General features: G+C 39.6%; 1 long non-coding RNA gene across 1 annotated transcript; it reads right to left on the minus strand.

Moving 5' to 3' along the window:
- Positions 1 to 7,330: 7,330 nt before the first annotated feature.
- Positions 7,331 to 22,506, minus strand: LOC117000975. The gene is made up of 3 exons (XR_004418881.1): positions 22,431 to 22,506; positions 13,631 to 13,756; positions 7,331 to 7,498 (listed from the first exon to the last, which is right to left on the minus strand). It is a non-coding gene; the product is annotated as an uncharacterized LOC117000975 (long non-coding RNA).
- Positions 22,507 to 23,578: the final 1,072 nt, after the last annotated feature.

Genomic DNA, 23,578 nt, shown 5'->3' on the forward strand with positions numbered 1-23,578 from the left:
CCTTAATCCCATACTGTCCCTGTTCTGTGCAGTATTCTGTTTAGTAAACTCTTCAGCAAAAATAAGTCTACAAAACTACTGAAATCTTCTTGGCACTGGCAATACTTTGGTTTTATACCATCTTGCTTTATGCCTGCTGCAAAGTCCCAACAAGGATGAATCTGAGGAGTGCACAGCAAGCACAGAGTTTGGAAGAAATGTTTTGATTGCTGAGTTACATTCTTGGGTTATTGGACAATTTATTTAGCAACTAAAGTTTGTCAGAATTTTGTGGATGATTTTCCATTTGCTTTTTCTAATCACTTTCCATTACAATATTTTTCCTCAGTTTTCTCTGTTGGAAAATGGAAGTAGCAATACCTTTTCAACAAGACAAGGTAAAAATTCATTTGGTAATGTTTGCAGAGCAATTTGCAATGGTTGGTTTGTAGCTGTGCTAAATACAATGTACTATTAATAAAGCAATTAAAGAAAAATAAATAAGGAAGGAATTATGTGGATTCCGATAAAAGGCAACTGGCAACAAGGGAAGAATTTTGCCCATTATTGGAGCACATAGCTCCATAGGCAAATTAAAACAAGGGCTCTGTCCTCAGAGTTTTGGGCAATCCAGGCTACATAATTGATTTGAGAAGAGCTACTCCAGGCTACTGTGTAATTACAGAAGTATTCACTCTTCTGGCTCCCACTCTCCTTGTCATGTTCTACCTCATTGCCCTTTATGCTAAAGCCTTTGTTGATGAGGGAACGGAAGGAGTAAGGACAAATAAAGCAATTAGCAGGTAGGGGGAATGCTACCACTGTTTAAGGATAACACACAGCTTGTATTGGGACACTTATTAAGTAGAAGTCTAGAGCCCACAGGTCAGAAGGAAAATACAGGTAATCCAGAAAAACAAACAAAAAATAAAAAAACTCCTCTTTCTTATATATGTAGTGCTCAAGAAATCTTGGCAGGAATAAAATATTTTCAAATAGTCTATATAAAAAAATATGATGATTTTACTTGACATATTTTTAGTTGGATTAGCTTCCAGATTTCTAATTTTATTTTTTTTTAAACCAGAATCTCATCACAAGTGAGCTCTTCTCTCCTGTTTCAAGTGTGCATTGGCAGTAAGCAAACACCAATTTTTTGAAGGGCTAAAATCTCATTTAAAATTGCTGCAGAGCCAGCCAGGAGAGGGAGCCAAGACCTTGAACAAACCTTTCTTCCTGACTCTCTGACACTCTGGGAAGGAAGCTGAGCCATTTTGGCCAGGGGTCCTGCGTGCTCTCAGGGCTTTTGTGAATGCATTGCATGAGGAAGGGACAAAAGTGACTGGGAAACAAAATTACACATGGAGTCCCCAGGCATCAAATGTTGGATGACTCATGGAATAAGGAGAGAAGAAAGTAGAAAGGTAAATGAGGACTGGTGGAAATGAGCAGTACTGTAACTTTTCACTTTTCATGCTTCCACTGCTCATCAGGAGACCAGAATTGGAGGTTGTCAGAGTACATGGACTCTGGTTCTCTTCATAACTCATGATCAGTTGGATTTGAGATAGACATGATGAAAATAATGGAGTTATTTTTAATTAGAATTATTTTCTGCTGAGTGTGGTGGACTGAGATCATGGACGGTCTAAGCTTGGATCAGAACTGCAATGCCAGGCTCTGCAATGATCTGAAGTGCTGCTGCTCCTCCAGTGCTTGGGTGGAGTTTGAGTTCTGATCTCCAGAAGCAAGTCTGAACTAACCTTTATCTCCAAGGGGCAAAGACATTGCATGGGGAAAAGGAAAAAAAGAAAAAGAAAACAGAGGGAAAAAAAAAAAGGAAAACAAATGAACATGAAGAACACAAGTGGACAGAAAAAGCCATTTAAAATGTTTAAGAGAAGAAATATTGGAAATTAAGAGGACAATTTCATTCAGGGTCATTTGTCATATTTTTCTAGCTGAAAAACTAGAAGAAAGAAGAAGATTCTGAGTCCAATTTAATGTTCTTAATTTCCAAGTTTTCAGTATTTCTAAGTATAATTTATCTTCATTTTCTTCCAACGAAATAAAAGATATTGGGAGCAGTATTTAATAGCAACATCAAAAAAATTTTTAAAGTAGTTTTGCTAACTAAACTGAAAACAGTATTTCAAACTAAACTTCAACAAAAATAGCTTCATTTTGACTCATTTTTCCTGAAACATCACTCTGAAATCATAGAAAAGTCAAAGTGTACACTTTTGAATTTTTTCTAAAAATCTTTAGGAATTTCATTTTTCTTCAAGCATTTTAAACATTTTAATTATTGCGATTGTTACGATCATTTATTTGTAGACTCAGATAACAAATTAGTTCCTTACTACCAAATTAATTGTTTTACTGTATGGTGTTGATTTCTTTTTCCTCGTAGTGCAGGTAGCAACTTCTCAGAAGTGCATCCAGAATAAACTAATGATGAATAGTGACAAACTGAATTGAAAACAAAGAGAACTTTTTGTTATTTGTTAACTATTCTTATCTTACAGATCAAAGGATTTGAATCAGAGACAAACACATTATGCTCTATTTCCTGAACTACTTTCTGTTTCTAGAAGCCTGGCAGTATTTCTTCAGGCACTTCACCCAAGCTGTGAAATGGTGAGTTTATCCAGATCCTCCAACAGGGAGTGAGGGATCAGCTTGGAGATGTTTCTGACCAGCAGCCCCAAGAACAGAAATCAGTGGAGAAACCTCTGACAACTCTTTTCAGGAGGCTCAGGGGAAGCAAGTTAATAACTGTGCCTAAAGTCAGATGCCAGAAGCATTTTTTAGTCCTTCTGCAGAGCAAGATCTTCCTCAAGCAGCATTGATACCAACATGCAGAAGAGAAAACTGAGGCACATGGAGAGACAAATCTGCATGGAAATGGTTGGCTGGAGACCTGAACCAGATAGCTGAAATCCCATTCTGGTGCTCTCCCTTGAACCACCCCGTGCTGTGGTGCAGGGAAATCTGCCTTGCTATGCTTGCTCTGTACATAAACACACAAGTTAATTTCCCAGACTTTAGAACCTGGCCATGTGCTGCAGAACTCGATGGATTATTGTGTTTCCAACAAGTGGGAATAAAAAGCAGAGCCTGCTGTGTGAATGACTGCAGACTGTGTCCTGTCAGTGGCTGCATGGCAGTGGCAGAAGCATCATCATGAATCCCCAGAGCTATCCTGTAAATCTTCATTAAAGTCAGGGGGAGTTTCAGGTGTGTTATTAAATGTTCAATTACACTCTGCAAGTAACAACAGAAGCAAATTGATAAAAATAGGGTAGGAGACAATAGGTTTCGAGCAAAGGAGACCGCTAAAATATGTTTGTGTAGAGAACCTGGAATAATATGAATAATGAACAAGTTTGTAAAAATCAAAGTCTATTTGCAGATGAATAATAAACATAGAAAAGGGCAGGATTGGTTGAATGAATTATGCATTATGAGTCATTTAACAAGCACCATATCTATAAAGATAATGGTTCTAATGTAAATAACAAGCCTTTAATATTTATGCAGCCTTAATAGCCTGGGGAGTCTGTAATGATAGTTAAGAATTATACCTCTCCTCAGTGTTTTTCAATGGAAAACAGGTTTATCACAATGTCACAAACCCAAAGCACTTTTCCTGCTAGATTTGATGCAACTTTAACTCTGCTTTGGACCCCGTCTGCCCTAATGCTGGAGTTTGGACAGAGCCACCACTTCTAATTGACAGCAATTCCATGGCAATAAAATCAGGTGAACTGAACTAGATATCACAGAGCCCTCAAACAATGACAAAACTGGACATTTCACTTTCCTTGCTGCTCTGAGATAAGGATCTCTGTACTGACTTAGTGCAGTCTCAGCAGCAAGAGGAGAAATGAAATGAAAAGTGCCCTCCCCTCTGCTGTGTGCAGAGCAGTGCACACAGCTCTGTGTGGGAACAGGAGAGGCCCCAGAAATCCCTGTGCAATCACAGCTGGGCTGTTAATTGCCTGGCCCTGTGCACAGTCACACCTTGCTGCTCCTGTGCCACAAGAAAAGGCCACCCAGCCCTGCAGTCCCCAGGCAAAGGCGGAAGGGTTTCCATCACTCCTGTGTGTCATTGGCAGCTCACGGAAATGCCAATGAGCCAACACGGGCACGACCCTGCCGGGGCTGCCCTGCTGACAGCAGTGCTCAGAGTCAGGGAGTCACTGGGGAAGGACTGGGCTTCTCTACCCCCTTTTTGTTAAACTGAGGTTACAGCACATGAAAAATCATTTATTCACAGGAGCAAAAGCAGATGAATGCAGCACCATGCACCTGGCCCCTGATCACAGCAGAGCTTTCCCAACCTTTCTTTCTCTTTCAGAGCGAGAATGCTGATTCTTAAAGAATTTTCACACAGACCTTGGGGATACAAGGTTGCCATGTCCATTTTCCTTCCGTGCAGCCATGGATTTCGGCAAAACCTACTTACTTGGAGGTCTGATCCCTGGCTCTTATTTCAGATGCAGATACTAAGGGTGACACTATATTGAATTGCATAGAGCCTGCAAAATATGTTGAGGGTTTTTTTAAAAAAATAACTTGACCTGCAGGATATTAATATAGTGGGAACTACCCCTGCAGGATATAAAACTGGCACCGACTCTAAGAACTTCCATTAGTGTGGTAGGTTTCTAGGCCCAGTAATGGTCATTTCATCTGAACATGTGGAAATAAAACCAAACCATAATAGGACTTAAAAAGCATTCAATGCATATTTGTCCATAAACACATCATATAAATAAAAACTCTTTTTTAAAAAAGTGCCAAATGAATCAATGTGTATTCTATTATGGAATAATAATATCCCTTACCACATATGTTGCTGAAGCAAATAACTTTAGCTGGTATGATAGTATTTTCCATTTTGTGGTACAGTTTATATTTTCATCTATTCATTAAGGACCTGCCCCTGAGGAAGTTAACAACAGTTCCCCAGGCTTAAAAGGAGAAGGAACAGTGTGTAAACGATTTGGCTGAAAATAAGGAAACAAATGTATTTCCTCCTCCCCTTTCTCCTAGTGAGAGTGAATGCTGAATGCAAAACCAGTTGAAGACAGTGGAAAGATTTGCTCCTTACTTCAGCAGCTTTGGATCTGGCCCTAAGTACGTTGTGTGAGATAAATTTTGGCACTACTGGAAGCCCCACCTCATACCTCCCACTGTGAACATGTCATCTTTCTATGTGCTCATGCATGCCAAAGCTTTACCTCTTTTGAAATATTGCCCAGAATCAAGCTATGTTTACTCAAGTAATAGGGAGATTCACTTATATGCAATAATTTCTTCAATGGAGAGGCTGTTATTCTGCAGTTGTACTTTGGACTTTGTTCCTAGTTTAGCTTCTGTTTTTCTAACTTGATGTTTTTATCCAGGTTTGACAAGAGGGTTGGATTTTTTTATTTTTTTTTTGAAGTTACACACCTGGAATTAGCTTTTCCTGCCAAGAATTACAGTGCACCTGGAAGTACTAAATCATTTTAATCTGTTTTTTAGTGGTTTTGCACAATGGAATTGCATCTCTTTAAATCTTTCTTACCTTTTGCAAAACCAAATTGCAGCTCTAGACAGAGCATTTTATGAGTATATAGATAGTGATATCATGAGATAATTGTGCCCTACTAGTGGCTGTCTCTACTGAGCCTAGAGGCAGTTAGCTGAGAACTACATCTCCGGGTTTCTTTCCTCTGCAGTGGCTCTGCTTACCCACATAACATATGGAAATGTGAGCATACCCTTACAGCAGATTGTTTGCTATGTTTACACCAGTTCTAACACTAATCCCCATTAATGTTTGATATTGCTCCCAAAGAGTTTAAATAAATGTCAGGCCTCAGATCCATTGCATACGTGTTAGGCATCGTATAAACTTTGGATGGAAAGACACAGAAACGCTGTGGGGTGTCCTTTTTTTAACATTACTTTTACTGACTGGATTAACCACATCAATGTATGCAAAGCCCTGCTACTTTCATGACTTCTGTCATCACATTTAAGAGTCCTATTTTCAAGAAAAAACATAAACCAGTTTCACCTTAATAGTCCACTGTCTTTTTCCTGCTCTCAGTTACTTCCATTTTTCAAATGTGTTTGAGTGCAAAGTGAAAGAACAGCCAGATGCACACTAATAAACATAAAACTTTTTCCCTCTCTGTTAAAAAATGTCAGACACAGCCATACTAGCTGCACTTTGCTGCAGAACAATAGCCACCAGGGTCATATCAAAGTTTGCCCCAGGCTGTGCAGCCCATCCAGCAGCAGCCTGGGTGCCTCAATTTGTAAGAAAATATTTAACTGCTGTGCAGAGAGATGTGCAAGGGAGCAGCCTGCAGACCACAGAAATGACAAGTGCCAGGCAGATTCCCAACTCAAGCTGCTCCTTTGCCCAATATGAACTATATGTGCTTACTGGGATTTTATGTTAGAGTAGAGGGAAATCTAGACACCTTCATTCTTTGCTGCCACAGGGAGAAGGAAGCTGCTCAGGCCTCCTCTGTGCCAGGCATTCCCTTTCTCTCTCAACTTCCTTTCCCAATTTGATTATTTTACATGAGGCTGTTTCTCATGATGACTTTTTTTTAAAAAAATTACTGTTTCAGAGGCTCAGCTCTGAGGCTGCAAAACTTTCCCATCACCACCACCACCTCTGTCAGTCATATTTGGGATGCAACCACTTTGCATTCAGAGAACTTTCTTATTATGTGTTTACATAGCGCCCAGTTCAGCAAGACCTTTCTGAAACCCTTGAAACCCAATAGTGATAATATTCAGCTACAAAAGTCACCAGCACAAACCAGCAACACTGTGGGAGTGTGCCTGGGGACAGCAGACAGTCAAAAGTAGAAAGTAGTTCTTGAGACAGGCTTGTAATTGAACAGAGCTGATCTGCTCCTTTAGGCTAAAGGCAACTAATTCTCACTTCATCCAACCACAGAAAAAGTGAATACAAGCTGTAGACGCAGCCATATCTCTTAAAACACAGTGTTGTTTAGTAACAAAAATAATTGGACTTCACAAGCTAATAGGTTTTGCAGCAGGAGATAATTTTATGTTAAATGACTAAGCTGTGTCTCAACCTTTGCTGGGCTTATTATATCCTTTAAGTAGTTCAAGTTTCCAGATAACCAGCAGCAAAACCAGGTAAGCAGGCAAAATTAGTATGGCTGGGAAAATTTGTATCTGTCACACAGGTCTGGTTCCCACACACTCTGGTTACATCATTACTTAGTCTGTTAACTAGGAAACCAATTAGGCCAGAGAGCTACTGTCAGGTGACCAAAACACGAAAATGCACAAGAAACCCTACCCGAAAGATGGGATTTCAGCAGAGGCCCGCAGATAGCTGACTCCTCTTCTGCTGCACTGCAATTTTCGTATTTCGTTTCGCCTTTGCTTTCAGGCTGAGCTCTGAGGTCCCACAGATTGATGGTTGAAGGAGCCTTGTTTCTCTCCTCAACAGGTGTGCTGAGAAAATTGTTTCCTGCATCAAAAATTACACAAAATTATGTAATAATTTCTCTCATTCACTCTGGCAAATTTCCTTCTCCTTCACACCTTTTAATTTACAGGGTGAGAACAAGGCAGTAGGTACAGAACTGAATGCTGCACTGTGGTTAACAGTATGTTCATCTTAAAGGAAAAGGGTTTATAAGACCGGGGTGCAGATAAATTCCGGGCAAAAACACCTTCAGCAATGATTGTTTGTTTTCTGCAAATCTGAAGATTTGTCCATGTACAGAGGAAGCACAAAGGTCTCTGGGCTCACCCTCAGCACAGAAGTGCATGGACAGAGGGGGCCAGCATGGGGCACTGGGAGGACAGGTGAAAGCCAGTTTCTCACAAAACATACATAAGAAAGGAACTGATGTACAAATAAATATATCTTATCTCTATATTACATCACTATGTGGCTAAAATGCAGCTTACATGACTATAATATCTTTTATATGCACGTATTGTAGACACAAAAATATAAATTTATATATATTGCATACTACAAGTGGTGCAGATATTTTCTAGCTTTCACATCTTTCCTGATTTTGGCATCACCTGAAGAGCTCACTGACTTGCTAAGTCCTTGCTCTTATCTACTGAAAACCTGCAAACACCTCCAGTACCTTCACTCTGGGCCAACAGCACTAACAAGCCACAAGCTCCTTCTCTCTGTTCTCGTTCAGATTTCTTTTCTGTTAACACAAGGGGAAAGAGGGGGAGAGCTGATTAAACCTCACCTCAAAAGCCTCGAGAAGAGACTTTATGAAGCAGGGGAGGGCAGGCTGAGGGCACGGGGGGTCCTCCCCCACTGGAGGGTGATGCTCGAGTACCAGCACTGCTGTTTGATCCATAGCACAGCGCCTTTGGGCTAAGGGTGTGCCCCAGTGTGGCCCCCTTCATCTCTGATGGTAGCTTTGGGAAAATTTTTGGGGGAATGGTGTTCAGAGGAAGAAAACTAATCAGAAATATTTTTCCTTCCCAATGATTTTGGTGTGCAGAGAAGAGCAAACCAGTCCCTGCCGGACGCCTGCCAGCTCGGGGAACCAGGCTCTCACATGTTTTCCAGCACAAGCACCTCATTATTAATTCATGCTCCAGGTCCTCTGTACATGCTGTTACTAATATTAGGTTTCAACAGAGTAATGAGCAACAGCAATAGACTGACTATCTTAATATATTTTAAATAATGTTTGAAATATTAAATTTGAGTTTGGATTTTTAATTAGAGCCTGGGCAGGGTATTGACAATCTTCCTACTGTTTTGCAGCCAGCAAGCAAATAAGATAGGGATTGTTCTGATCTGAACACTGAAAGCCAGTCTGATTTAGGGGATGGATCTGAAATACAACACCAAACTTTAAAGCATGAGGGAAATTTGGCTCTGGCTTCAGCAAGCAGACTTTGACCCATCCCGATACTAAAAAAGGACTTTTGATATGGGACTTTTGTAAAAGTAAATACTTGTGAGACCAGCACTTACAGATATGCCCTGGAACATCCTGTCACTGGGTTGCCCAGGGACAGTTTGGCCCTCAAGGACACCTCTGTTATTAAATAAAGGGGACGTGGTGTAGTTGGACATAGAGAAAAGGGGTTGTTGTGCTATAAATATAAATATATAGTATGAATTGATACCTTTAGGACATACACTGTAGATAAAAAATAAGGCAGGCAAGCTGTGGGTATGAAACCCTAAAGGGCTTCTAAGTCCTTCCCACTGCTGTGCTCCAGGCAGGAGCATAGGTCAGCATCTCTTCCTTGCTTGGACATTCATATATTAAAGGACTCATTTAAAACTGGAGCTGGGTAAAGAGCTAGAGCCATTTTCCTGTGAGCATGCACATTTCTGAATGTGCTCCCTTTGAGAGAGAGTTTGCAGTGAAGATTTTGCTGTTCTGGAACTGACTCCTTCCACTTGGTCTGTTGGGAGTCTGAATACATTGACCTATGGGGCACATTGCGAAGCCTAACTATTTTCCCAGGATTTTTCTGAATGAATGACTTGAGTAGGTAGAGAGAAGAATGTTTCATTTGTACAGTACGTGGAGGCTTTTAATTAATAATGTTCCCATTTGAATGCCTATTGTATTTTTAAATGTGCTTTGTACATAGACCTAGAGCATCGGATAACGGCAGGGCTTTTTTTTTCCAGTTAAAACAAAGAGAAATCCCACAACAATGTGGCATTGCTGCCACATGTCTTTTTGTGATATCTTTATACAGTGTCTAGCACAGTAGTCTCTGATCTGGACCATGACTTCTCAGTGCCAGCACCTAGATAGAACTGTCCAAGCTATGGCAGGTCCCAAGGAGATGAAGTTTCACATCAGTTGGAGAGTTTGACACTGCTGATCCTCACTGTAAGGTTGGGGATGTTCTTCAGTCAGTCACTGACATTAGAGAAGTGCCCAGGCTCCTCAGGGTGGCTTTACCTTCTTCCTGTCTGGATTTGGAACTCTTGAGAGATTGGATCTTTTCTTGGGTACGTTGGGCATTTCATACTTTTTTAACAAGAGAATGAGCTTGGTGAGTCTTCTCACAGCAGGCAGGTTTCGTTTGTTGAAAATAAAGGTCTTTGTAGGAATTGAGGTTTTTACTCATTCCTACAGTTCAAGTAAGAGTTTTTCAATTTTCTCTTTTTAAAAAAACCCCTTCTTTTGGTAAAAAGATACTCAGTTTTGATATCACAAATTTCCTTTTTTAGTCTGCTTTGTTCCTCCCCAAACACCCTGAAGATAAATATTTTATATTTTAATTTTAAAATGTCTCAGAATTTAAAATTTTCCTGCGGAGATATTTATTTATCTGTTGGGTTCAGCTAGTGGTCTGCAGGTCAAATCTGACTCAGGGAAATGCTTTTATATGGTTCAATTCTTTCTCCCTGTGGGACATGCAGGCACCTTTCCTGTACTACATGCTTCTAAAGCATGTGAGTACATCCTTCTGTGCCTGGTCACCACATTTTTCTGATTACTGTCTGCTGACTGTTGGTTTTTTTAAAATCTACACCTGGACCAGTGTGTCAGATATTTTGAGAAGACAGGTGAGGGCGCTGCCAGCAAACTGGAGTTTTATTGCACAACTCATTGTGTTTAAGCTGTTTTCTTGATAAGAAGTTGTTGAGCAAAGACAAGTATCCAACAGGCTTTTTCCACACTGCGTTTGTCCTTGTTTCAGTTGTGTGTTTTGCTGCTGGAGCAAACCACCACCCTTCCTGAAAGCTTTAAAAACCCCTCCTGCCACCTCCGCTTTTTCATTCCTTTTCACTGAGTAGGCTGCCAAAATTGATTTCTGGTTGATTTACTGCAGTGTCCTTTTCTCCATTGCTATGGGGCCTTCCCTCCCTGATCAGGCAAGCACAGGGCAAAGGACCAGGTGAACTCAAATCTGTCTCCAAAATCTTAATGCAGAGCTCCTTTGAGAAACACCATGGCCAGCCACACCATTTTTCTTCCTCTCTGAAAACCCTGTGAGAATCTTACACTTAAATCAGGTACTGCACAAGCTTCCTCATGTGGCTCACCACAACCCTGACCTGCACTACTCTTGTATGTCTATCTCCCTGAGGAAAAACAGAATGGTTTGTACTGAACTGTGAGAAGAGCTCAAATTTGTACAATTCTGCCCTTACATGAGGATGCACAAGGGTCAGTTACAAGAGGAGGGCAGGGTTTAGCTTTAAGCCAAGATAAAGCACCACTTTCCACAAGAAAAGAGCTGATGAGATGCATTATTCCACAGAGTAACTAATCTATTGACAGTACACTGGTCAGCATCTTATTCTAGTTCTTGATTTTACTATGCATGATGCATCTTCAACAGAATTAAAGGCCTTTAACTTTCCATTGCCTTTGCAGTTAATGGAATCACAAGAAAAATTTTACTAGAAAAAAAGTCATACTTTTCAACATGAATGATGGCATACGTATAGGAAGAATAAACAGTTTTAGATCTAAAAGCCTTTCCTATATAAAATGCATTTAAAAAAACAATTCACAATGAACTGCTCTCAGGCAGTTAAGGTTTATATCCAAAGGGATGAGTTACAATCACACCTTTAAAGTAGCCAGCATTCCTTAGTATAGATGTTCAGCTGTGCTTACTGATGCTGGCAATGAGATGCCACTAAGAAAAAGAATAGTTTACTGCAATTGCCTTTCCCTAAAGGAGTCCTCTTTTAAAGCACTTATCTTAACACATGCTATGGTGGAGAATGTTGTGACTGAATTATTCAATCTATTTTGTGTTAGAAATTTGTAGACAAAGTCTGAAAGATGGACAATCCCTTCTCTTCCCAGATTATGCTGAGTGTGAAGAGCTCTCGGACAGAGCCTTGCAACAATGCTAGGAAAGAACAGACTCCAGAGTGACTGAACTGACTCCAGAGTCTACAGCAGACAACAGCTCTTCAAAATAAGCCCCACAGGTAGTGATAACCCATTACAAACAGACACCTAACTCCCAACACTAGAAATGTATGAGTATAATGGGAAATGCTCACAATGGCACCATGGATGTTTACATCAGTCAAAAGCAGATGTTTTTTCTGGACTGTAGTTTTGGTGTTCTCAGGTCCACAGCAGCCATGGATATTCAGACAATATCCTTCCTTGCTATGTCCATTCCCATCTCATCTGGCTGTGAGGTGGTGAGATCTGTATCATATTTCTATGAGTTGTACAAATGCTGCTTCCAGATTCAGCTGCTGCAAAACATTTTACATGAGTCTGAACAAAGAGATTCCAGCTGGTCCAGGCTGAAGCAACATGTTTGCTTCCTTCTCCCTTTCATCTCTAAGCTCACTCATGCTGAGAGTGAATATAATTGCTCTCTATAAATACATTCAGGTTAGGCACTAAAGCGAGAGAAAAGATACTTAAGCAAATGGACAATGATGACACAAGAACAAATGATTACTAATGAGCAATTAATAAATTCAACCCATAAATTAAAGTTTCTGATTATCAAAAGACTGAAGTTCTGTACCACCTTTCCACTAAAACTAGGAAGAAAAGAAATAGAATTGTTTTCTGAAGCTTAGTAAGTGTATAGACTATGGGATACAATTGCTTACAGCAGCAGAGGAATGGACTTGGTAATCTACAACATCCCTTCCACTCCTATGCAAATAGTGAACACAAAATCTAAATCACTGCCTGGACTTTATATTAGCCTTCTGTTTTACTTTTATTTCAAGCCCTTTGGAATCTGACTTTTTGAACGTTCCACCAAAGTTGCTTTTACAAAATCTCTTACAGGTTCTTGTTGATGTAAGGACCAACACCTAATCATTTTTCTTTCTGATTTGTCAGATATCTACTCCTTGAGAATTAAGAACCTCGTGGCTTATCGTCCTCAACTTCTGTGAAGGACATTCTTAATTTGGCTTTTTCTCCTCTAGAAGTTCCACAGGTTCTGTTGTGGTTCTTTTCTCATGTCTTTTACACCTGACCTGAAAACACAGCCCTTCACAGAAATACCACAGTGAACTTTCTATTCCAAATTACCTCCTTTTCTATTCAGATTTTGCAATGGACAGCGTGCTACCACCAAGCACAGTAAATACTACACATGGAAAATAAAAGCCCTAAAGCCTATTTGGGGAATTTATTATGGTGTCAACAAGGAGTTTTTCTAAATTAGGCTGAACCCCCCAACAGAATCTTCTTCCTACCTCTCACCCATACTTATCATATAATTTCTGACCTAAGCTTCTCTAGGTCCTCATGCTTCAGCTCTGTTGAAATTTTAACAGTTCTCTCCTATGACACGAAGATAAAGGTCCTGCGCTGATGTATTGATGCTGAGATTTGCTTTTTATTTTCTCGCTTTGATGAGTGCAGATTTAACCTATTGCCTGCCATCCATCCATCCATCCATCCATCCATCCATCCATCCATCCATCCATCCATCCATCCCAAAGTGCTGCTGCAAGAAATATTCTTTGTTAGCTGATTTCCTTCTTAGGTGTACCTGAACTATATTTCCTTCTTTTGTCAGCCAATACAGGATTTTGGCTCAAAACCTCTCTTTGTTGACCTCCTGCATCATCTTGAGCCCCTAGATATAAACTCCCCCTCACAATCCATCCATACAGTGAGCACCTACCCACACCTACCTGCTTGATTTTCAGTTCTGTTTATGTTCTTTTCTAGCCTTCATCTACTTGGAGCAGCTCTGGTGACTTCAAGTTGTCTCATTATCCTCCTTCAAAATGCTGATGTAAACTCTTCTGACAAACTACCTGCAAAAAAGTCCGACCAAAATGTTTCTGTGATTATTGTTTATCAATGTCATCAATAGAGTATGACTGTTTCTTTGTGCCTCCTCCTATCTTGTCTCTTACATACTTCGTAAATGGTCCAGGGCAATGACTGGCCTCTTAATCTGTATTTACACAGGAGTTAGTCCAGTGGTATTCTGCATCTTGTGCTGATGCTCAGTTGTGACAACAGAAAAAATCACACTGTTATGTCAGGAACACTGTTCTGTCTTTTGTTCCAACTGCTGCCATTCCCTGTCCAACAGTGAGTGCTGCTCAGGGGCTTCTGGTCCTTACTTTTTATACTGGACCTCTGGGACTTCCTCTGCTCTGCTGACATTCCTCATAATTATGTTTTCTCTGCAAGAGCAGAACTGTTAATGCATTGGATGAGGAACTAGGATACTCTTAGTGATAAGACAACAGAGATGAGTTCAGGTCATCCAAAGAGCAAACTGAGTGTGTCTGACTGTGTTGGTACAGAATGGAAAACAGAAGGGGAACCAGTGAAGTTGTGGTCTATTCCCAAGTCTTTTGTGGCTATTTTTCTGGTGAGATCAACACTTTTCACTCTTTTGGGAGTCCATTTCCATTTGTGTTTTGATTGCCTTTGAGATCTCAACTAAAAGCTTCCAAGGGAAGGGACAGCAACATAATGTTTTGAAGTCCCCAGCACAAACTCTTATAAGTGGTACTGTGACCTCCTGCACCACTATTTTTTTTTTTATAACTCAACATAATCAGACCCTGAAGAGTGGCCAGTCAAAAACTCCTTCTTGCTAAGGGGGAAACTGAGCCTTCTTTTGGGAAAGATAGATATAACACAAAGCTGGAAGTCATCAGGTCCCACAGTGATGGTAGGAAAGGGCAACCAGCATGGCATTAGAGGGGACAGAAGGAAGAATTTTCTTTAGTCTGGACAGAATTAACTGCAATCTGAAGTCCCCAAGTCAACTGTTACCAGGCATGGAAGCAAGGACCTGCCAGCAAGGATTTTGTAGGCAAGGAAAATGCTATAAATGACTGATTTTGATTTTATTTCTTACCCAGCTACCTTGTGTTTCCTCTCATCAAAAGATTACCCTTCTTGTTTGTGCTCTGCACTACCTGGCTTTGTGAGTTTAAAGTCAGACAGACTTCTCTGGGGAGCTCACTGCTGGCAGAGGTCTAGAAGGCAGCTCCATCTCAAAGCTCTGGCCAAACCAGAGTTATATCACACCTCCACAGTACAAAATCCTTGACCTAAGATTTTTTTTTCCTTTCCATATGGCATAGTAAGAGGTGGAAAAGATATTAAACATAACAAAGTATTGATCTTGGTAATACTGTAGCCCATATACCAAAAGCACTTTAATGCCATAATGACTCCATTCACAGGGGAAAAGTTCAATGAGAAAATGCAGGTGCATGCCAACCAATTCACCAGAAGAGGTTTGCCAGTCTGCCAACAGGGTGCAGAGACTCCTTCTGAGCTCTTTTCCTTCCCCACGATAGCCCTTAGGTAAAGTTTGCAGGAAATTCAAATACTCACGAGCTGGAGGAGTTGCTGCTTCACATGCCCTAACAAACATAAACACTTCTGTTTCAGCACATCTGCCATTGCAATGTCTACAGCTTTTCCAGAACCAAAGGATTAACTTTATTGTGCTTTTGCTCAGCAGATCTGGTAACACAATATTGTACTTCTAAGCAGACAGATTACTCACAAGTTTCTGGATGCTACATCTTTAGAAACTCACTCTACTTAAAGATAAGTGTTGAATCTTGCAATCCCAGAAACATCCAACTGATGTAAAAAACAGTTAAGCCAATGGCCAGATGGATGCTATTTTTCCTCAGGTTATTTGGATATTCCAAAGTAATGGTTCTATTACTCTTTTTTTCACTTTAATATTAAACAGATGCAGCTTGTTTGTAAAGACTGTTATGAGCCACTTTTTCTTTGGATTTATAAAATAAAACAATAAAAGATGTAAGGAGTTAGAAGAGGTTTTTATATTGCTTTATCATAAAAGGGAAAGAGAGACATTACATCAATATAATTGCATATGTATTAAAGAGCACTTTATGGACCTGTACAGAGAACCCCATTCAGCATTTCTAGAAACCAGGTGTAATGCCACAGACATCAATTAAGTTATTTTATTTTTGGTAAGGGTAGATTTGAATCTAGAAAAGTCACATTTATGTATTTGCTTCTGCAGCTGAGCACATCAGACACCCTTTATTAAATACTGAGGCACTTACAGAAGCATTTTCCTGGAAAGTCAGGTGCCATCTTAATTTCTGGCTTCTCTTTTAGGGTGGCCAGCATCTTGTCCCAGTCTAGGGACTGTGAGAAGTGCTGAGATCTCCCAATTTCCACCACAGCAGCTGAGAACTCAGCTGTACATTGGCCCTGCTGCCCAGTACTAGCAAGGCTCTAAGAGACTAAAAACAAACATGCTTTTGTATCAAAGGAAGCAAAATGTGACTGACAACCTTCAGAGCACTTTGCCTCTCATCAGTTTGGAAGTTCCCCCCTTAACTCTGCTCTCCCCATTGAGCTGATCTCTTCTGTGAGAGGTTTGCCTTTTGATCTAAGGAGAGCCCGAGCCTCCCAGTGACTGTAGTTCACCAAAATATGTACTGTTGGTGACTGATTTATTTACACAGACATGAGGAAATCTAATTGCAGAAGCTTGGAGACAAACTGTCTCCCTAAAGTAGAGGTACAGTGAGAATGTCCACTCAGATTAAGGCATTCCATTCCTCACAACCAAGGGAAACTGATGAGTTATTTAAGCTTTTTGTGAATGTGCATCCTTGAAATGTGAAATATTTACTCACAAGAGGTATTGTTATTGCTGCTATTTATTTCACTGTGTTTTCAGTTACTTTATTTTATTAGAATATGAGGATTTCTTCTCAATCAGATTATAAAGCATCTTGCATTATAAAAGCTTAGGTTCAGATAGTGATAATTTTTTAAGCATTCATTTTGTCTCAGCTGATAATTGCTATGCTGAGTTCTTGTTCAAAAGCAATACTATTATTACTGTTGTGAAATTCAAACATTAAGATTTCACTATTTCACTATGGAGTGAATGAAAAAAGTACAGCTTCCAAACTATAAAAATATATTTTGACCTTAGTTCTTACAAGTATTATGAAGACAACATAGAATGGATCCATTCCTTTTTAATGTGGAAATAATCTTAACTGAGGAACTAGCACTTAGTCTGGCTGTGAGGCAAACTGGGCTTATTTGGCTGAGTTCTGAGAGTTTAAGTACCCAGACTGTGAGCCTGGTAGGCACAGAACTGACCTGCACTTTAGAGTCAATGTTGGCAGCACGCTGAGCATCCTCCCTTCCCAGGGTCTTTAAGAGGGTTGAGGCTGCTGAGTACTTCTCAGAAATTTGTGCTGCCTCCCAGAATTGTGTCCATAGGATCACTGACCGTGTGTGTAGGTAGAGCTCACTTTGCCATGCCATCACTGACTAGTACAAACAGTGTCTGGTCTCAACTTCCAAGTCTTAGAATAAAAGGAGGTTCTGAATTCAGTGATGCCATATGACTTTTAGAATTGTACCATAACACAGTCCCTTGGTCCTTTTACAGAACAGAGTATCTCTGTCTCCATGTCTTTGAGACAACTTGAAATTTGTTTATCAGTTCTCTCTCTGCCCTGACAAAATATTGCTCTGTGCCAAAACCCTAATTTACCAGTTCTGGATGCAGACACTTCATTGACTCAGAAGGGATTGGTAGTTACACATAATTCTAAATTAATTGAAGATACAATTCAAGCTGAGCCATCCAGGTCTGAGCTTTTCTAGACCAACCTCAATATTAACATCTCTATTATGAGCTTGTAGGCAGTTCATCATCTGCATCTGTGTAACCATATGTAATTTAGTTTGACAGGAGTTTCCTCAGGCAGTATGGAAAAACCCCAGTAACATATATACAGAATAGAAACTAGTCAAGATGACTCTGAGCTTCATGATTCCCCAATGGCACGTTTTTTTGGGCAGGGGATGAAAATAGGCTTTGTGGATGTCACCCTGTCACCCTGGAGTGTCACCATTCAGTGTGTTAATGTCTGCAACATGATCTCTTCTGTCCTGCCAGGGGGCCACTGGATATACCTGCTTCACTCTCTGCAAGGATGAATGAGGTAAAGAACACCCAGTTTGGTGCAGTGTGGGAGATCTGGGTCGGGGTACAACTCCTGCTCTTTCAAACACACCAGCTGTGAGCTTAAATAAGAGGCACAACCTCTGTGGCTCAACTTGCAGCATGGGAGCAACAGCCCTTCCTACCAGGAGCTGGGGAAGGTGACCACACACACGGGGTGGTGTCTGGGGATGTGTTTGTGCTGTGAGCATCAGCCCCTGAAGTCAAGCTGTGAGTGCTGTGGTGCCTGCAGGACCCAGCTCCTGTTCTGGGGAGAGGGTTTATCCTTGTTCCATCAGAACAGACCAGTCAACATGGGATAAGTGCACTCTCAGCATCAAAGGGTATTTAAAATTAATTGAGATCGAGCCAGGCCATCTGCCAGGCACCATGACAAATCCTCTCCATCCACTGTGCAGGGAGCCAAGGTCCTGTACATTTCCATTGCAGGTATGCTATTCTCTAAGCTGGCTGATCATTACAAACTGATGAGGTAGGCACTATGAATACTGCTCAGAGATGTTCTCAAGTGTTCTAAAAGTGTTCATTTTACTTCAGTGTTCCATTACCTTGCACTTCTCCTATGGCTATATCTGGCAGAGTTTTTCTACTGATTCTCCAAACCAGTTGTCCTCTCCCTTTAGCAAAACTATTAGTCAGGACTACAGACTCATTCTGTATTAATTTTTCAGCTCTGTATATAATGATCATACTAATAAATATCTTCTGTTCCAATAGCATTTATCCAAAATCAAGATGGAAACCTAACATGCCCAGCTGGGAGCACAGCAGCTTACCATCAGTTTTATAAAAGTACCTAGTAGAGATCTGAATCTATTTTGCACAGTTGGGTTTTTCCTTTTGGGGAAAAAACCAAATTCAAGATCAATGTCTTGCCAAAAAGTGTGGACAATGAAAACAGATTGACTTTTCTGACACTAGCTTTGGGAAAGTGCTTCAAGAAACAGAGCTCTGCAAAGAAAAATTAAAATTACAATAAACTCCTGTCGAAAAAAAAAATCCTGTTCATCTTATTCATTGTCTTGATGATTAAAAACCCATTTTCCTCCACTATCCTGAGCTCCAAACAGTTTCAGGGCAAGGTACTTGGTTTTTCCATAACACAACAATAAAAGCAGAATCCATAGTGATAACCAAGACCCAAGACAGCCTTCACAGAGTGCTCACAGAAGCCAAATAAAAATCAGAACTGCTGCAGAGAATAAACAAATACTGCAACAGCCAAAACTTTATGCTGCCTTGATGGCTCTACCTGCTGAAAAGCAGCTGCTTTAGGTACTTCTGTGGCCTCTTTACCACAATATCTTAAAACTTCACACCTAAGTGATCACATTCTCAGAGAGGCACTATTTCTCTCTAGGGGAGTTGAAGCAAACACCAGGATTAAAGGCTTTTTCACCAAGGTATTCAGGTGTTTATATCCTGATTGTTTTCAAAGGGAAGGTAGGAGCCTGAGTATCTTCAGTATAATTTTTATGTCTGTGTGACTCTCTGGAGGCCACAGGGCAAAGATGTGGCAGAATAGGAAAGAATTTCAGCAGGAAATTTAATCCAAATTTATTTTTACCTCTGATTTTCCAACCACTGGTTAATACCCAATCTACTAGATCATCTTTCTTGTGTTTCACATCACCCTTATTTCCTAATCCTGCTCTATCTCTCCACTCAGGTACAAATACTCAATGGTGCCACAGCAAAAATGCTCTTTTTATCTCTTTGCAAGGTACAGACACCAGCTCTGTAAAAGAGATCAACATAAATTGTTGAGATTGGTCATCAGTTTTCATTTTGACCAAAGGGCTTGTTGAACACAGCAGCTGGTAAGGACACAAGGCACAATGATTTGTATTAGAGAAAGTAGTTGCCACCCTATAACATTATAAAGGTTTAAAATTGAAGTTTAAAATTGGACAAATAACCATAACATATTTTCCATCATCTCCAACTCACTGTTTAATCTATTTGTATTCCACTGTGGTTCTTGGTTTTGAGCTGTACAACATAGAAAATAAAGAGATTTATACAGTCAACATTTAAATGATTGTAATAAAGATTGTAACAGTAAATTAGTATGTCTAATAATAAGTTGAATTAATGTACAGTTTACATATAGTTTTGCAATTCAATGCTTAACTTTTGGATGGACAAGGAGGCAGATTGCTTATATGGACAGTCTTTTTTAATATGCTGTTCTTGTAAGTTTACCAGCAGAACAATGAATTTCAAAGCCTTGTACTTTTGTCCTTTACTTCTACCAGTCCTCATAGGAAGGCAGCCGGGTCTTCTGGGCATCTGTGGACCCCAGGATTAAATATTAACTTACATGCTTAAAATTATGCAGTGATTGGAAGTTCGTTGAATCAGTGAATGCAGGCTTACATTAGTTATTTGATGAAATTAATATTAAATTTCAAATAACTTCTTAGATGAGCATAAATTGGTTGTACTGGTAAACTTGGCTCTGTTTCACTTTGCTTGGGTAATGTATACTTGGAGAATATTTCCATTTTACTACACTACTAATGAGCAGCAATCATGTTTTTTCTTGTTGTAAGTAAATAGCTGGGATGTTGCACAGAACTGTTAGATCGGTATAGGGTGATTTAAGAGAATGGTTATGCCTTTATTTGTCTCATGATCCTACTTAACATCTGTATGAATCATTACAGTAAGGTGTGTGTTAATAACAGCTTCCACATACACATTCATATATACAAAAGTTAAAATAAGAACTGCCTTTTATTTCAGTAGATTTAAAGTGTCACTGTATTTTTCCATTGAAGCAAATTGAAAAAATTTCACTTATCATGTGTGTTTTCCCCGCCATTGACTTGTGTGTCACTTCATGAGTGATTTCAAACTATGTTGCATGATTTGAACATCGTGAGCTTTCTGCTTTTCAAACCCTCAAGTGAGAGAAAGGCCACTTTTGTGAGCTCCCTGACAATTCCATAAGGAAATCTCTTGGGAATAGGAAGGCTTCTTGAAAACAGACACCACCAATCCCATTTCAAATGCCATGAGGCAAGAGACCAAGCTGGCTGTCTGCACACCCAATGTATGTCTGGACTGCCTGCCAGTGGATTTGCTCCACCACAGCTGTGCCCCTTCAGAACTGGGGGCACTGGAGGAGGGAGATCACCATGTCTAAAGAGAACATTGCATAAATCCATCCAAGTGAGCCTCTGTGCTCTTTCCTTTCCTTCACCACCTCTCTATCTTTGCTCTTCCATAGATTCCTCAGATAAAATTTATCTCTGTATTGATTTAACTGTTCCATCCTTATGGCTTGATGAAATGCAAACATTTTGTTTTGCAACAGGCCAGTCAGAATTTGATTTGTGAGGCTTTGCATAGAAAGAGGCACTAAATCCCCATGGTATCTTCCTTCCCCATTATATGTCATGGGCTACAAACTCTGTAGTACCCTGACTTCACTTAGTGCCAGTTTTTATGGGCTCTTTTCTGGCTTTTTGCCATAACAGATTGCACAGGTTGGCACTTCTCAGCAGACCACACAGGAATTATGCACTATTACACAACCCTGCTGCTCCACATTGTAAACACCTTTCTCCATTGTTGTCACCATCTCACTTCTTTGTTATTTGGCTGTTATTTGCTAATCTTCAAAGTCTTAAAGAATAAGTTGCAACCTTGAATATGGGGGTGCAAAAAGAAGAGAGTCACAGCTGAAAAAAGAAGAGGTGCATATTGTAGGGGTGTGTACCTTGAACAGATGTGTGCCTTGTCTGTGACCTCCCTGCTGGCCCTACAAAAGTCTCACCTCAACACTAAGACACGTCCCACACTCGAGTTCTAGTCAAGAGCCATAGGACAGGCAGCAGAAAAATGCCCTGCTTGGACAAAACAGTATGTTCAGCCCAAATCCTCTGAAAATCCATCATCTCACTCCTGAAACTCAGGCAGGAACTTGCCTGGTGCCCCTCCCACCTTGACCCTGACACAGAGCTACTTAAAACAGGAGCCATGATTTTAAAGATCTCAGATCCTAGTTAAGTCCATCTATTTCAGGCCAAAATCCTGATCACAGAAGTAAGTTAAAGGAATTTTATCCATTCATTTCTGTCAGGATTTTATATTTGATAATTTATTGCAGTGAAACTGTTTCAAAACTTGTGGCATTTCATCTGCCACTAGGGTTTACTTTGCAAATTGTGTCCATTACTGACAGCAGAGACTGAAATTTTTGATAGTCATAGTAGAAACCACATATTTCATGCCAATTATATTAGAACATATTGGTGAGTAATCAATAGGAACATTAGATAACTGATAATCACAGCTTGTATTTGCATAGTACAAATCTTTTCATCCACCCAAAGAAGCTCTGAGAAGGATATAGGCCATAATCAATGGAGTTAGCAAAAACAAATATATCCATGAAAAAATAATTTTTAAAATTATGCCCCCTTGTAAAAACAATTTATTTTAATTATCTTCCAAATTTTACCTACCAAATTTGAAATGTTTCATAACAGGCCAGAGAAAGCTCTTAACAAATCCAACTTCTACTGCATTTCCTTTCCTGGAAAAAAAAAAAGGAAAAAAGAGAAAAAATGTTTAAAAGAATAGTATCCTTCCCATAAAACATAATTTAGTTCACATTTCAAAATGCAAGCTCAGACTTCCAGCAATTTCTCCTCTTGTATACAAAGTGTATATAAAATACTCTTTTGAAATGAAGTTCACTGCTGTTCACTGTGCACATATAATAATCAAGTGCATTGGGGTAAACCTGCCTCTGAATCATTGAGTGGTTGGTAATACTGCTGATTATATTCATTATTAAAAATGCTTTGTATCGTTTGCAAGTGAAATAACTCAGTCTTGTCAGCCTGAACCTCATCTCAGATGTATCTCAGATGAATCTCACCCACTTAAATGGAGCAGAGTCAAAAAATACTCTACTCTAATGAATTATAAAAATCAGCCTCTCTTAATTTCCAGGCAACTCAGAAAAGAGATCAAGCAGTGTGTCTGATGATAAAAATTTTCACAACAGGAGGATAATAATTTCAAGCTCTTGCAAACATCTTAGAATAATTGACCAAGCCTCATTTTCACAACAAGTATAATTGTAAAAATTGTAAAAAACACTAAAGATAGTTTTATTACCTATGTGAAATCATCTAGAAAGGTCAATTTATATCCACAAAAGTAGGTGATGTCTATACTCTGGAACGAGGTCATCCCTGAAATTATCTGCTTTTCCAGGGAAACACTGCATATACTGGTCAGATCAGATTTCTCAGATTTTCAAACACAGCTTTCTCAGTTCCATTATTATTTTCAGCTCAGCTCAGCTAAACCTTAGTTTGCCTGCTCTTCAATGATGCACGGAGTGAAAAACAACATATATCAGCCTTTTCAATCACATCAGGAATACTGCCATTTTCTGAATTTTATTAATTTTAATAGAACTTTTAACTAATTTTAATTTAAATATAACCTTTAGAATAAATTTAATTTTTTTTTCTGTTTAATCAAGACACTATTTATAATGACATGAACCAAGTAAGAACCAAATTATTTTCTCAGGTATGTGTACAGTATCACTTATTAAATCCTCTGCCTGCCAAGCCATTGAATTGTTCATGTATCT

This window comes from Catharus ustulatus, chromosome 10, assembly GCF_009819885.2.
Source record: "Catharus ustulatus isolate bCatUst1 chromosome 10, bCatUst1.pri.v2, whole genome shotgun sequence".
Lineage (NCBI taxonomy): Eukaryota > Metazoa > Chordata > Aves > Passeriformes > Turdidae > Catharus > Catharus ustulatus.